Source organism: Corvus cornix, chromosome 10 (assembly GCF_000738735.6).
Source record: "Corvus cornix cornix isolate S_Up_H32 chromosome 10, ASM73873v5, whole genome shotgun sequence".
Lineage (NCBI taxonomy): Eukaryota > Metazoa > Chordata > Aves > Passeriformes > Corvidae > Corvus > Corvus cornix.
The window spans coordinates 12460395-12476278 of NC_046340.1; the positions used below are offsets into that span (position 1 = coordinate 12460395).

General features: G+C 48.5%; 1 protein-coding gene and 1 long non-coding RNA gene across 2 annotated transcripts in view; one reads left to right on the forward strand and one right to left on the reverse strand.

The window, feature by feature from the left end:
- The window catches only part of CTDSPL2 (CTD small phosphatase like 2), a 31571-nt gene extending 20366 nt beyond the window's left edge, over nt 1-11205 (reverse strand). Inside the window, exon 1 of the mRNA XM_039557440.1 lies at nt 11165-11205. The gene's annotated coding sequence lies outside the window, so the exon portion shown is untranslated. The remainder of the gene's footprint in view (nt 1-11164) is intronic.
- Nucleotides 11206-11242: 37 nt separating this feature from the next.
- Nucleotides 11243-14906, forward strand: LOC120410529. The gene is made up of 2 exons (XR_005602736.1): nt 11243-11593; nt 12023-14906. It is a non-coding gene; the product is annotated as an uncharacterized LOC120410529 (long non-coding RNA).
- Nucleotides 14907-15884: the final 978 nt, after the last annotated feature.

The window sequence follows — 15884 nt, forward strand, 5'->3', positions numbered from 1 at the left end:
TTCCAGTTTGTGTCACACTAAGCAAGGAGGAAACATGGAGAGCTGGGGTAACCATGGAACAGCAAACCTCAGAGCAGAACCCCAAAACCTACTGCAGAAAGAAGACCTTATTTATAATCTCTGGTGTTGCCCAAGATGACAATTTCACATGAGTCACCTTCAGATCTTGTGGGGCTCCCAAGAGCTGAGAGGTTGGCAAAGGAAAGTTTGCAGTGCTCGAGTTTTAGACAAGCAGTAACAGATTCCACAGAACCAGCACTGTTCCTGTTGGGATTCTGGGAGGGACCAGCTGTCCTCAGGCTCTCTGGACATTTAATCCATACTGCCAGGCACACAGGGAGCCTATTTATGGAAGTCAAGTCCCTCTTGTTACAACCCGTGGCATAGACAGGTTGCAAACACTTCCTGAACAGACCTTCCGGGATGTTGTCTGACTACAAAACAATCCTAAGGAGTTACTTGTTCTAATTGTTCAGTTCACCCATATTAGTTATCTTTTTAACCAAAAAGAAAAAACTAAACCCAGAAACAAGCAGATTAACAAGCCCAAGTAAGTCTGTGTTGGACTATGGAAGCCATGGAGTAACTCCTGTGTTTGTGAGGAGAATCTAGGCATTTCTGCAAGGTCTACACAGCAACAGAGCTCCCTTTTGCTTAACTTCACCAGAAAACCTAATCCTGCTCCACTGCACCTGAATCCTCCCAGGGGACCACAGACACAATCATGTATCCCACAGGACCATGTCAGGTTGCTATCTTTTAAAGGGATAGATAAGGGTTCTGGCTGCTCCTTTGGCCTTAAAAATAGCAGACTATTTTTACTGCAGGATAAAGACTCTTTAAATGATAATATGATTATTGCCCTGGAAAACACTTTCCTTAGTACACTGTATTCTTTTAGAACTTTTCACAAGAGGTTAAACTCTGCTCTCCCCTTTGCACGGGGCTGCTTTCATGCTCTTCTCACACCTGGCTTCCCTGACTTAAAATAAAGAATCAACCGTGCTGTTAAGAATGGGGAAAATACCAGCACAGTCAGGATTTGTATTACTCAGTGTCCAGACAAAGTTTAAACCAATAATTTTCCCTTATGAATACATGCTGAATTAATCCTGACTCTTTCATGGCCCATCCTGGCTTCTTTCCTTCATGGAAACTTCATTCTCACAAAACGGCAAATCTGAGATTAAATTGTGCATATACCTCAGTTAAAACTGACATGAAAATAAGTTTTAAAGATTTAACAGCTGTACTCATTTGTGAGTGACATTATGTTTGTACATATAACCTTAAAACATAATATTGAGACATGATGAACTTGAAATTTACCAGTCTCAAAAACTTGCCTGAAATGAGTTTCAGGGACCTGTCTGATTCCATCACAATGAAGCTATTTTATACATTTTATTTTCATTCTCTTTTTTCCCCCGTTTTATTTTGGGTGAAAAATCCACAAGAAAAAAAAAAAAAAACAACAAACCTTGTTGCCTACTCAGTGGGAAGTTATAGGAAGTTTCTGGTCAATATTCCAATAATACCAAGTACAATAAGCACAAGCTACCGATGACAACAGAAATTTTGTAGGGTAAAACTGCCCTGCATCCACACTGTAATGTTTCCAGTCGATTTCACTCTGAATTTCACTTCTTTCCTTCACAAGATCATCACCTCCAGGTTGATCTAATGTATCTCTGTCACTTTGAAACGTGCAACATGTAACGAAATAACAACTTTCTGGCTGTGAAGTGGCAGATGTGGCTCTGCAAACAGCCAGGGGATTGCCCAGCTGAGTGAGGAGATGGTGTTTGGCTCGCGCCTTACTTTGGGAAGTTTCGGTCTCAGGGACTTTTTGAGTTGGGGAAAAGGGAGGTTGTGCACCTGTATCACGGATTCATGTGCTGCAGCAGGAAATCTGCACGGGTGAGTGCCCTGATCTCCACACACAACCTGAAAATCCATATTGAGGGATCCTCAACCAGAGAAATCAGCAAGAACAAGAAGTACTGGTATCACCTGGGAGCTTACACGGTTGTTGGATTTGTTTCTAGTCATTCCCCAATATCAGGAGTGAGCTTGGCCTCTCCATCAGAAATGCTTACGATGAAGAAAGCACCAAGCCGCATTCCAAAGTAACACAAGTCTTGACAGTGGTTAATTTATCACATTACAAAGCAGCTACTTTAGAATTCGAGAAAATTTTACAGATACTGAGGAGGCCTGAGTTAACTTAAATAACAAATTTAATGCAAGTTACCTTAAATACCAAAGAAATACCTGAAAGAAGTTAGCTGTCACCTTTGTGCCATGTGCTATATGACAGAGCACCCATCACTTCTCACTAGCAGTGCTGAAGAAACAACTTAGCAAAATTGTGGGAGAGTAGAAATGTTTTAATGGAAGTGAAAGGAATGCTTTCTATTTCCCATTCCTCCTTTCCCTACATCCCTTTTAGCCCCCATAGCCCTGCAGCTCCTGAGACAGCTCTGGTGCTCTACTGACCCTCCAGCGAGACATGTCCTCAGGCTGGAGTATTTCCACATGGGAACAAGGGGTGGAATAAAAACACGTTACTCCTGGTAGGGGAAAGAACAGTTACAGCAGGGAACCACATGGCCCAGGGTTAGAGCTCTGTGCCACGACCATCCATGGGTAATTCCATAAGCCAGGCCCCCAGCTGTTGGCTCACTGGCACAGCCACAGTGGGATCAGCAGCACAGCGTTCTCTGGGATGGTGCTCAGGAATGGCTCCAAGCAATCCATGGGAGAGGGCTGCTCCCTATAGGCAGCACCGAGGGGGTCACCCCACTTCCAAGGAACCCAGCCCAGCCCGGAGGGTGCATCCTGTGTCACGCTGCTGGCTCTCGGCCAAGGTACACATCCCAGCCCATTCCCTGGACAGAGGCACTGTAGCAGCCAGGAGACTGTTCCATGCTGCTGTGGAGCCACAGCTCCAGCTCCAGCACAACCACGAGCCTGGAAGTTGTGTGTTCATGTGATCAGGTCCCACATTTGCCTTTTATTTTCTGGCAAATTATTTTAATTAAGAAATCTGGTCACAAATTTTTAAAGCAACGGTATTTTCTGTCATGGGTTTCATTTGCTCACTGCACTCCTTGATGGGCTCTGTCCTTCAGCACAGAAGCATCGATCAGCTTTTCCTAGAGAAAATAAGGCTTATCCAACTGCCACACAACTGTGTGTGTGTGTCAGTCCCCCCTGGGAAATGCAGAACCCATGGACCAGCATCAACCCAATGTCACAGAGGAACAGAAATTTCAAACGTACTCACTTCCTGCAAGGTTTCTGAAAATTCAGACCTATGTAGGTAAGACGGACCCTTCAAGCATCGCAAGCAAAAGATAGCCACAGCGCAGCCCTTACCCCTTATCCAGTCTGGCTACACAGAGGCACATTCCACCTTGCCTCCTTGCCTAGCCCATCTCTGGAATATTTAAAAACTGGCACGTTAAAGTAGGAAAAAAATTCCTTGCTTCATCCTTTTGGTATCATGTATGCTATAAAAGAGAAATTCGGTTTTTTTAATTCTCTTTGAACACAGAGGATAAGCAAAGCCCACCCACCTGAATTTAAACAATCATCTATTGCCAAGCTCAGTGCAGGAGCCAGGGGGAAGTGTCCATGCAGCCACAGGGAAGGAGGAGAGCTGAGCAACACATGGAAAACCCTCATTCTGACATGTAGAAAACTGCACAGATTCTCAGTGCTTTGCCTCCATCCTGTGGATGCTGACTGGGGGCTTTGAACCCTCTCTTACAGCCTTTTCGCTCCGGTTTGTCCGTTCTATCGCTGCCGTGGCTCCTCCCTCCTTTACCAAGGGGTTTAACACACACTTCACAAGCGGTGTGGCATCCTCTGCCTCCTCCTGCGGCCAGGGGGCTTAGACAGAGACCTGCCCCCGCTGTGAAGGGTGGGTCTGGTGTGGAAAATCCTCCTCTGCCCCACTCCCAGTGCTCTGCTTTAAGTGGGGCCCACTGCAGGATGGGGTCAGCCCGAGGTAAAACCCAGAAACACAAAGAACATCCCGAGGGTGTCACCCACCACCAGACTCATCTCAAGCTCTGGCCCTCACACCATGTACCGACAATGCCCCGAGGGAGCCACAGAACAGCAGGGATTTATCGGCACAGATACTTCAGTGCAAAACCAAAACCAAACTAGCAAACCAACAAACAAGTCTTTACCCCTGTAATTCTGACAAATATGAGCCATCTGCAGGCACCGAGCCTCCCGAATTCTCAGCAAATAGCACAGGAGCAGCTCCACATACTCCTCCAACCTCAGAGCCCCCAGCTACCAGGGACCAAAAAATCCATCGAGTGGAGAAAGAGCAGAGCAATCCTCTTGAAATGACGTTTTCGTTTTGAAAGCACATACCACCAATGACAAATGTTTATTTTCTAATTTTAAACTATTTTATGGTTTGGATCCCTATATTGTTAATTGACTTAGAACATTTTTATATTAACTATGAATCTTTGAGATGGAATATTATCAAACCTTTTCAGGTATATAATAAACCAATCTACTATCAAAAGAGAATTATCTTCAAATAAGTCCAACAGGGTAATTACACCTAACAATTAAGTCTGACACCTCTTCACCTGAACCTGGATCTCTGCAGCCCATTTTTTCAACTGAGCTCTCAAAGACCTTTCTCTGAAAAGTACCAGCGAGCTTCCTAGTCCCTAAGCAACACAAAAGTAAAGGACTCTAAACACAGTAATTACAGTTGTTTAGGAATATTATTTTAGCCAAAATGAAGTCCTCAAAAGTTTCTTCCAAATCTGTAATTTTAAGAACATAAAAGCATCAAGATTACACTAACTTTATTTTCTTCCGTAATCTTTATAAGTTCTGGCCTGATAAGCAAAATAAACAAGCTTTTCCAATTGTATTTAAATTGATTTAACTACAACTGCTTGGTCTTGACATGAGCTCAAGGTGTCAGACAAACTGAGGTAGGTAATTCAATCAAATATACTGCAGTTAAATCCCACATTCACAATGCCTGCAAGTACCTTCAACATTCTTGTAGATATTCCTGCTATTTGTTAAATACTTCCTTTACTTTTTGTGTACTGTTTTTCCCCTCTGAAAACAAACCTTAAAACTTTAGTTCACACTCTGCTTTGCTTTGGCAAGCACCAACACAGAACTGTTGCCCATAGAGCTAATAAGGAGTTTTCTCCTGTTCCCTGTTTTTCTTTCTGAACTCCTGACCATTGTCCGTCATTTCCCAGCTGATCCCACAGACTCAGGGCTGGGGCACATCCCACCAGCCCACACTGCCAGGACGAGGAACTCAGCCCTCACCTGTAGGGTTTCCCTCCCAGGTGATGGATTGGAATTGGGTGACCAGGCATCACCCACCTGCCCAGAGCACTGTTCCATATAAAAGGAAGCCTCCTGCACTTAAATGAGCACACCCAGGATAGTAAAATGAGAGAAGCTTCCAGGAAAGGGAGGAAAGAGAAGCATCTCAGGTGATGTTACATCCTCTGGAAGGGGTACTGGAGAACGAAGCAAGGACAATGGACAGGTCCAAGCTGCCATCTGGAGCCAGCCCCCTCCTTCCTGGAATAGTGCACAGCTGCCTACCAGAGAAGGGCAAACGTGGAGGGAACTACAACGAGTGAAGCAAAATCCCGGCACAGGGTAAGGAACACACACACTTGTGTTGGGCTCTGCTCCAGCACTGCAGTCCCTCTGTGCTGAGCAGAGGACACACAGTACCCCTAAAGCTCTGCCTAGACTAAGGAAACCTGTGCTGGGCTGGGTCTAAACCAGCAGCTTTCCCAAGGCAATACTATCTGTTGGAAAAGGGAAGGGAAGGGGGAACGCTGTCAGCCAGCCAGACTGCGAGGCTCCCAGAGGGCACGTGCAGCCAAGGAACCCCTGCGTGGGGTTCCCCACTAACCAAGCTGGTGCTGTGGGGCCAGGGAAGCCCTTGTGGTACAGCCTCAGCCTTAGATTGAATTACCTCCCTTCCTCTAATTAGCACCTCCTAAAGTACAGGGTGAATCAAAGCAATCACGGGTTAGAATGGCCTAGGATAAACTGAGTTATGATTTAGACTGAATTGGTGCAGCACAGGCCAAACTGCTCAGAACAACTGCTCTGATTTGATCAGAGTTCCTGTTACTTTTTAAACTTAAATTAGCTATTCCCAAACACAGCCTAAATAAGGACAGGATCCTTCTCTTCCCTCTGAGGCTTTGAGGATGCTAACACACCCTGCAGCATCATCTTCCTGGCCCTATTCTGCTGCTAACAACACTCTTCTTTATACATATAAGGTAATTAATTTACAGGTAAGTTCTAATCCAAATGCTTTAGAGTCCTAGATTCTTTTTTCCTACTTACACTTGGAATATTGGCAATGACTAGTAAGATGTATTTTCTGTAATTGTGCTCCTTTAAGTAAGTATCCATAGCTTATTTTCCAGATGCTCCGGAGTTAACAGCTCCTTTTAGTTAAACTTATTTTCATGACAGTATTATACTTAAAATTATACTGCTACACTAAATACTGTGAACACAGAACTAGAGGTGTTTCATGCATCCTAACTAGACTCCTCACCCACCAAAAAGGAATTCTGAATTCAGACTGGTTAGGACTGCTAGGGATAACTTCTATTTCCATCATCTCTTTTCTATGGAACTCCAGCAGAAGCATCACTTGGTGGGCAGTGGATCCTTGCTGGATCTAATGCAGCAGACAAGTACTTCCTAAATTTTGGCTTTAGGGTTATTTTTAGCAGGATGCACAGAAATCTGGCTGATGGGGCTGGACTCTCAGAAAACTTCCCCTGTGGGGAGCTGTATTTTGAATGTCCCAATACCGCAGAGATCAATGTGCTGCTGAGTTAATCCTGTCCACCAGCAGCTGCACACTTCCTTCCTCTGGGCTTGGCCACAGATTCCGGGATTACCATAAACACTGACCCATCAGACGGGGAAACTGAGGCAACAAAGGCTGTATCTCCTCAGATCCCACATGGAACAGTGCTGGCAGAGGTGTAAGTGCACTGAAGGCTGATGCTCAACTCCCTTGTTTTCTTATAGCAGATTGTCCTGACAAGGGTTTTCCTTGGATCACAGGATATGATGAGAGAACTTATAATTTAAGAGGTTAAGAGGACCTTAATCAAAGTAATTACTGAAACTGATCTGACTGGGAAGTAATCTATTTAGAAAAAGTTAGGACTGCCAACTGGGAAGCTCCGACCCAACCCCTGAGCTGATTGCTTTAGATGTAGATGATTTCCCACTTAATTTTTCAAGTGCTATTGAAAATGTCTTCATCTGAGAATGTCAAATATTTATTTTTCTAAAACACTAAATAATGGCCATCTAGGCATCTCAACATGTAAACAACATGTTAGATAGGCTTTCAAGCACCTGGATGTATGTGAGTTTCTCTCAAGCAATCGGAAGTGCTGCACCTCACTGCAGCTACCGTGGCACTCCAGGGAATTCCCCTGGGACAGAGCTCTCGGTAGGGCTGGCACTGTCACATCCTGCCTGGGAGAGCTCCTCTTAAACCAGCTGCTGAGAGCTTGTTCTTCCCTCCCAGGATCTCAGCAATGACAGTTCCATTTGAACTGTCTGCCCCCTGAAAATCACAACCCATCATGAATTTGATTAATCAACTCTGCACTTGTGGTGCATATTTGCATTTTCTGCAGGTTTCGTTGGGATGTACAAACATCAAATCACAGATTGTAGAATGGTTTGGGTTGGGAGGGACCTTAAAGCTGATCCTGTTCCAGCCCCTGTCAGGGCAGGGACACCTTCCACTATCCCAGCCTGCTCCAAGCCCCATCCAGCCTGGCCTTGGACACTTCCAGGGATCCAGGGGCAGCCACAGCTTCTCTGGGAACCTGTGCCAGGGCCTGCCCATCCTCACAGGGAGGAATTCCTTCCCAATATCCCATCTATCCCTGCCCTCTGGCACTGGGAAGCCACTCCCCCTTGTCCTGTCACCCTTGTAAAGGGTCTCTTTCCATCTTTCTTGTTGGCTCCTTCAGGTCCTGGAAGGGCACAGTTACATCACCCTGAAGCTTCTCTTCTGCAGGCCGAACAATCCCAATTCTCCCAGGCTTCTCCCACAACAGAGCTTGTCCATCACTCTGATCCTTGGTGGTCTCCTCTGGACTCACTTTAACAGGTCCATGTCCCTCCTGTGCTGGGGTACTGCAGGAATTTTTCATATATAACAGACAAAAAACAATCTCCTATTTAAAATGTACAAGAGATGGTGCCAGTGATTTAGGTGCCAGCAAATGAAGGGATTTCATTCAGACTTGGTCCTTTACTTTCTGGGCTAAGGGGAGTAAGAATTATCACACCCGATCTACTCTCAGTGATGAATGAGAAAGGCACTTGTGGAGAGGAATACTCCTGAGGAAGTATGGAATAAGGATGCAGTCACAGAGGGAGCGAGTGTGGGAAGGGGCAGCCTTTAAATCTGGGATAATCTTAGTAGTCCTACACTGACATTACCGAAGTCCAAAACCTATCATACATTGGAACTGGCTTCCCTGAGGAGACCAGGCTGGAAACACATGGATGGGGCAGAACTTGTGCAGGGCTTGGACAGGGAACAGCTGCACACCCATAACCCAGAAAAGGCAGTTTTAGGGTTCTACAATTACATATTCAGCTGTGATCCTGAAATGATCAGGATGATGCTCTGGAACCCCAAGTTACTGTCCCAAAAGGGCAAGAAGCCTAAAGCTCCTCTCAGAGCACACATATGTCTACAAACACATAGGAATTTTCATTTTCTGTCAGATTCCAGTCTTACTTCATGCATCCTGCTTTTACAGCTTCCAGAATGGTTGAGGTAGGAAGGGAACTCTGGAGTTTCTCTTGTCCAACCCCCTTGCTCAAGCATTTCTTGCAAGTTCTTGCCAAAACAGTTCAGCCTGACTTTCAGAATGGTTTTTACAAAAATGTGCAAGTGCTCCAAGTTATTCTTCCACTTACACCTGTGGAAAAGATTCTTCCACAGGAATGAAATATGTGCATAGAAATCTGTCAAAAGAGCATATGTGATTCCTAAAGTCTCCTGCAAACACGATTTCTGTTGGTGTCAATCTCGCAGCACTACAAGAGATCAAAGAAAAGCCAATGCAGTATGGAAAAACTTGGGAAGGTGAAGACTCGGTTTCCTTTTGAATTCAGACAACTTTTTCTGTTTTTTTAACTGCTTAATGCTACTGAGCCTCTGACAGTGTCACATCCTTGTGCTGGGGAATCACCACCCTGGAAGGGAGTTACCAACACTTGCAGTGCAAGGCTGGGGATGGAAAGTCACCTTTCAATTATGAAATGCACGTACAGCTCCAGCATACGTGGAATGTTTACATCCTTAGAAAAATGATCCAACTGTCCTATTCAATCTCCAGGGCAGACTGACAGGGGAATTTTTCTTTAATAAAGAACTTTGATGAAACAGGAATGTCAGCTTTAGTGCATGCTGCAGTGACTGGAACAGGATCAAGTCTTAACTAAGTTCCACACGATGTTTTCAGGGGAAAAGAGGAGAATGTTTCATGGAATTTAAGTTGGGATTTGGCTTGCATCCTAGAACATATATCTTGTTATGAAAACTGCTGAAACACTTTTAAGTGGGCAAGTCATAAGTGTCCTTGGAGCTATCCTGTCAACTGGAAGTCACACAGGCAGAACCTCCTAAAGTAGAAAAGCCTGAAATTGGGAGGGGGGGTGAGGGAGGGGCAAGTAATCTTGGAATCCTATCTGTTATCCGGAACGGCTCGCTTGTGCCTACAGCATGAAGTAGTTACAACTTGTTTTCTGCTATTGTCACAGATCCAGGATGTTACTCTGGCTAAATCATAATCTCTTCCTGCCTCAGTTCATCCATGTGCAAACCTGGCTCGCTAACTCTTACCTTAATGTGTCATGGGGCTTAATTAATAACACTTAGGTCTTTTAAGTCCTCTACAAACATTAACTACTTCTTGTAACAACTCTCCAAGGTATTATTATCCCCATTTTACTCATGGAGAAACGGCAAAAGAGGTTGTCACTTGCCCAAGGCAACAGAGTAATAGTTACACTTGGAGATCCTCTTCACGGACTACTCTAACAGTGGAAACATATCAAGAAAGGCAAAGACAATAATGACAAACTCGAAATTACTTTTGAAAGTGCATCATAAGCACCTGGAAGACGATGGAAAATCCTTCCCAGAAACAATAGGCTTGGGACCAGAAAAAGCATCACAACTGTCACCACAGAAGACGAAGTACCCTGGACAGACCTAGGCTAGAGCTCACCCAAACAGCCACAAAGAAACAGCCAGACCTGTCCTCTCGAGCGCTCTTAAGTACCATAAAATTGAGCAACAGGCTTGTACAGTGCTCTCCAGTAACACCGAGCGAGCAGATAATCAATGTGGTATGCAGCATGCTAATTCCTTCCGCCGCGTTCCCAGCAGGGACCGGGAATGCCAATAACGGCCCTAGACGGCGGGGGTCCTGCACGGTGCCGGCGGGTGGAGCGCGGCCACCGCCCCCGCCGGTGACAGCGACAAAGTTGGTGTCCCCCGCGCCCCGCTGCGCTGACATCCCTCGAGCCGCCGCCGGGAACCCTGCCCAGGCACCGCGGACCCCGACACCCGCCGGGACGGCCGACCCCGCCGTCCCCGTCCCGCTTCCCCCCGGGGCCGGTGACAGCCGCGTCCAGCGCTGCCGCCCCGGCGGCGACAACAACACCAGCAACAGGCGCGTCCTGCGCGGGACCCGCGCGGGCACGGCCCGCGATGCGCCCGCAGCGCTGCGGCTCCGGCCCGGCCCCGGGGCGCGGGACGGGCCGGGCGGGCGGGACCCGCCGCAGGCCTCGGCCTGGAGGGGCGGGCGGGGGGTGTCAGGCGGGGTGACACCGCTCCGCCGCTCCCCGCGGCAGGGCCGGCCCGGCAGGGCTGCGGCCGGGGCTCGCCCGGGGCTCCGCGGCGGCCGCGGGGGGCGAGCGGGGGGGAGGCGGTGTGTCCGCGGGCAGCGGGCCCACCGCGGGCAGGCCCCGAGGGGACATCCCGCCGGTCACTCGGAGCGGCCACCCCGCGCCCCCACCTGATCCCGGGCTGGGACCCGCGCGGGTCCGCCGCGTCACTCACCTGCGGGAGCGGGGGCCGGGGAGCGGCGCCGCGGGGCCGCGCTGCGGGCGGGCGGGCGGGCGGACGGGCGGAGGGTGCTGGCGGTGGCGGCGGGTCCGCGCTCCGGGCGCTCGGCGCTCAGCGCTCAGTCGCCATTTCCCGCCTACCGACCCGCTGCACCGCACCGAGGGACCCGGATGGCAGCGGGGCCGCCGCGCAGGCGCGCCCGGCCGGGGGAGGGGGCCGGGCCGGGGCAGGCCGGGAAGGAGGGAACGGGGCCTGGCGCGGGAGCGGCGCCCGGAGTCGGCGGGATCGGGACTGGCACCGGGACCGGGACCGGCAGCGGTGCCCAGGGCCCCGCGGCCGAGCTGCGTCACCGGAGGAGGCACGGCCGCTCCGGTATCCTGGCGTCGGGCCGGGCTGGGCCGGGCTGAGCCGCCGCGCCCGGAGGTGAGGGGAGAAGGGGAGCTCTGAGGGGACCGCGCGGGCGGGGGCGCGGGCGGGGCGGGGGGGAGAGGGGGTGAGGGGGGAGCGGGAGCGAGTCCCGGCCCTTCCCGGCGGGTCCCGGCTCTTCCGGCGCTTCCCGGGAGCAGCGGCGCGGCGGCAGCGCCGGGCAGGACTCGCCGCAGACGGAGGACGGACCGGCAGCGGAGTCCCGGGCCGGTCGCGGCTCCGGCCGCCCCCTCTCCGCGCTCCCGTGGGCACCGCCGGACGCTCCCGTGGCCTCTCCTCGGCTGCGCCGGCCCGGCCCTGCTGGCTCGCTCTCCGTCCCATTCCCAAAGCGTAGGGCAGTGCTGGCTTGTGGTTTCGGTTGCTGTTTTAAGTCGCCTGTGGACTCTGGTGTGAAGTTTTATTTCCGCTTTTTTTTTTTTTTCCTAGGCAGCCTCTTTGTGTGTGAAATGCTGAGGATGCTGCATGCTTTACTATTTGAAGGGCTTAATGAAGCAGCTTGGCCATCTCTTGCAGTATAGGAGGATGTAGGGAGGCTTACATTTCTCTTTTCAATGCTACTGAACTTGGCTATCTTAATTTTTCTCTTGATGATCACTTTTACCCACCACTCTTTTAAACAGAAATCTTCAGTTCGCAGGTTCACCTGTGTTATGACAGGATAACATCTCAAGGTATTGCCCAGAATGGAAGGGTTTTACAGGAGTATCTGGCATCCTCTAATTTAGCAGTAAAGAAGCCTACACGGGTGTTGTGTTTCCTGGTACCTGTTGACTCCCTGCTTAGCTTTTGAACATGGATCAGATTATAGAAGTCCCAGCTCTCTAGTCACTTAAAATATTTATTGGCTTGTTAAAGAGAAGCACATCTGCTGCTGTGAAGCCAGGATTTGGTTTAGAATTCTGTCACGGGACTCTACTAGTCTGTCTTTAGCAGAAGACACTATAAAGCTAATTTTACCATAGAAAAGAGGTCATAGGAAGGCAGTGGAAACAGTGCAGTCCTCATTCAGAACAGGTAACCATATTCCTTTAGAGCATTCAGGTATTTCTTGTGAATTATCAGCTGTGAAAAAAGGTTAGTTTGGGCATGTTAAAGCCTCATTAAGATGGTTTGGCAGTCCCTTAGGAGGAACTTGTATGGCAGGATAACTGTGTGATGTCTCACACTGTGAGCCCAAAAGGACATTGATACTTAGAAAGTGGGAGTTTTGGGAAATGGTGGGTGGAAATACTCTCTCAAGCCATGTAATTAAAATGAAACGAGCTGCCACAGGAGATGATCCAGCAAGATTCAAAGCAAGCGGATATTTGTGTGAACATCAGCACGGCAAAAACACTCTTGAGAAGAGATTAAACGTGTGACTCAGGGTTCAAACTGATCTTTACAGCAATGAGAACTGGCCTTTTCTGTGTTACAGGATACCAAAATTTGTGTTTCACACTGCCTTGTGCTCTCCTCAAGTTCACTGGTGCTGAATTAGGGAGAGGGGGCTGGACTGGCAGGAAAGGGAATATGGAAAATCATCTTGCTGATGGTGTTGCTGTGCAGGGAGAAGTTCCAAAGTCCCCTGCTGTACCCTGCTCCCCACGGAGCACGTCCCTCTACCCGAGCACAGCTTCAGCTCCGTGTGTGAAGTGTAAAAACCCTGTGCCGGCACATGGCGCCTTCGGAGCTCGGAATGTGTGTTTGGGCCAAAGAAAAGGCTCAGTTGGCAGCAGTGGGCTTCCCCCTGCCAGAGGATTTGGGCTCCAGTCACACTGAGACATTCGAGGAGCATGTTTGCTTCACAGAGAAACTGAAGGGGAAATGTGTAGTTGTCAGACCTCTGCCCATTCCCACAGTGGGATCCTGACTGCTCCTTGAAGGCCATTCCTCATGCTTTAGGATTTCCTCTCAACTCTTTTTCCTTGAGCCTTGCAGAGCCCTTAGCTCTGTGTTTATACATCATGTAAACCAAAGTGCTCCAGAGTGAGTTCCCTGCTTGTGCAGAGCTGATGTGGGCCGGGTTCACAGTGTCTTGGGCAGCTGTTTGCAGGATCTGCAGCTCTGGGCTGGGTGGGCTTTATTCCAGTTTCAGATTAATTTCAGCATCTGGCACTTCTCAGTAATCACAGGAGTCTTCTTTGGGTTTATATCTTACTATTGCCCATTTTCAGTGTTTGCTGTTTCTTTTGCCTTTCTGAAGGGAATCAATTTTGTTGGATAGGTGACCAGAGTTAAAAGAGAAGCAGCTCCCAGGCTGTGCTGCTCCTCCATCCCCAGCGTCTGGGAGCCAATCTGGCTGTCCAGGAGCACTCCAGACTTGCTGTTCTCACTGCAGACACTCCAGCTGACAGCAACAGGGATTCATCTGCTCCCAATCCCCACAGAAACACATGGGAATGAACCTTGTGTTTGATCTGGCACAGTGCAGCACTGGAGAGTGGCATGAGACATTCCTCCAGGGATGGAAATGCACAGCCACAAGTAGTCAAACCCAGTTTTGGGAAGTTGAACTGTAGATTATCCATACCAGTAATCCCAGTGTGGCTACATCGGGTTTCATATAGATTGAGGAATTGGAGTATTATGGTTTCTATATTGGCATAAAGAAATTCAGGCATAAATACCATTACTCTTTTTCTGGCTGGCTTGAAAATTCCACTGCACTCTCACAAATAGGGAGGGATGGCCCCGGTTGGTTTTGTGGGTTTGTTTTCCTGTTTTATTTAAACTACAGAAATCTGGTCTCCTCAGTCCTGGAGCCAGCTGGAACAGCAGGACACTGCTCCTCCTTATAAAGTGCCAATCTCACATTTTCTAGTTTGTCACAGCAAGACTTTTGATCCTATCAAATATTTTGGTCAGTATCCTCAAGGAAGGGTCCCAGGTTACTTCAACTGGAAGTTCCATACTTGGGTCACAGGGTACTGAAAGCTCCGTGTATCTCCTGGAGCAGGGATTGCAGCTGACAGATTTATGGCACGTGGAAATTCTTCTTAATAGGGATAAAGGAGAAAGTTTTCAGATAGAGAATTTCTTCAGAGATATGTGTGCACACGGAAATGGGTCCTGCTGAGAGCTCGGGACCTCCAAAACCACCACATGAACCAGCATTGTTCAATCCAGCTTTCTCTGGTCTGCAAACTGTAAACAGGGGCAGTAAATAGATTTATAGAGAAGAAAACCTTTTGTACTTTCTGTATGTTCTACTGCAGAACCCTCACTCACAAGCTCTTCTGTCCTGCAGGCTTTGGATTTCCCACTGTTGCTGTGTTTGCATATATGAAAATGTAAAATGGTAACATTTAATAAAATCCACAAACCATTATCTCGTGTCTGTTTCTTGTCACTTCAAAGTATCAAAAGCTCTTCATGGCTGTTAAAATGCTGAAAAATGTGGGGGTTTGTTTCATCCAGAACTGGGTTTCACCTTTTGGCAAGATCCTGCCCATCAGTTTGGTTTTCCTCATTTTGAAATTAAAATGGGTTCATCAGTGATTCTTTGTTTTTCTGGGATCCATGTGACTTTGGGAAAGCTTTGGCAGAGCCTGTTTGCTGAAAACCTCCAAAATTGGGCAGCTAGGACTGGCTGGAATAACTGGAGTTGTTTCTTTGGCTGTTGGGTGGAGGTGCATGCATTTCTCACACTGCCTGAACTCATCCCTCAGCCTTGGCAGCCGAATCTCAGCTCCCTGCTCCTTGTTTTAAATGCATTGCCACGTGGATACAATGGGATTTATAACTAGAACCTCAGACGCAGGACTGGGTGTGCTGCTGGAGCTACCTGGGCATGTTGGTTAAAATCTGGGCTGGGCCATGGTGGGAAGAGGCTTTGTTGGATTTCTCCTGTGGACCCCAGAATGTGAGAGCCAGTTTGATTCCCAGTGTCGCTGGATGCTGAGGGAAGCAGCTGCTCGAGATCTGTCAGCGTTGTCTGTGCTGCCATTGCCATGGAAACGGGAATCGGCTGCACACAAACGGCACACGGATGTTGGAACAGCATTTTCAAAACAAACCCGAGCTGGTTTGTCATTCTCGGTGCTCAGAGCCCAAGTGCTGCCACACAGCCTGGCTGCAGGGACAGCTGCGGGCCCACGAATCTGCAGCTCCTGATTAGAGAGATGCTCCAGACCCCTCATCATCTTTGTGGCCTCCTCGACCCTCACCAGTAGCCCCCTGTCTTTCCTAAGCTGTGGAGCCCAGAATTGAACACAATACTCCAGCTGTGGCCTCACTAGGGCGAAGCAGAGTAATCACTCTGACAGAAAGAGGAAAAAAAGAGAATACATAGAATGCAAAGAAAAAG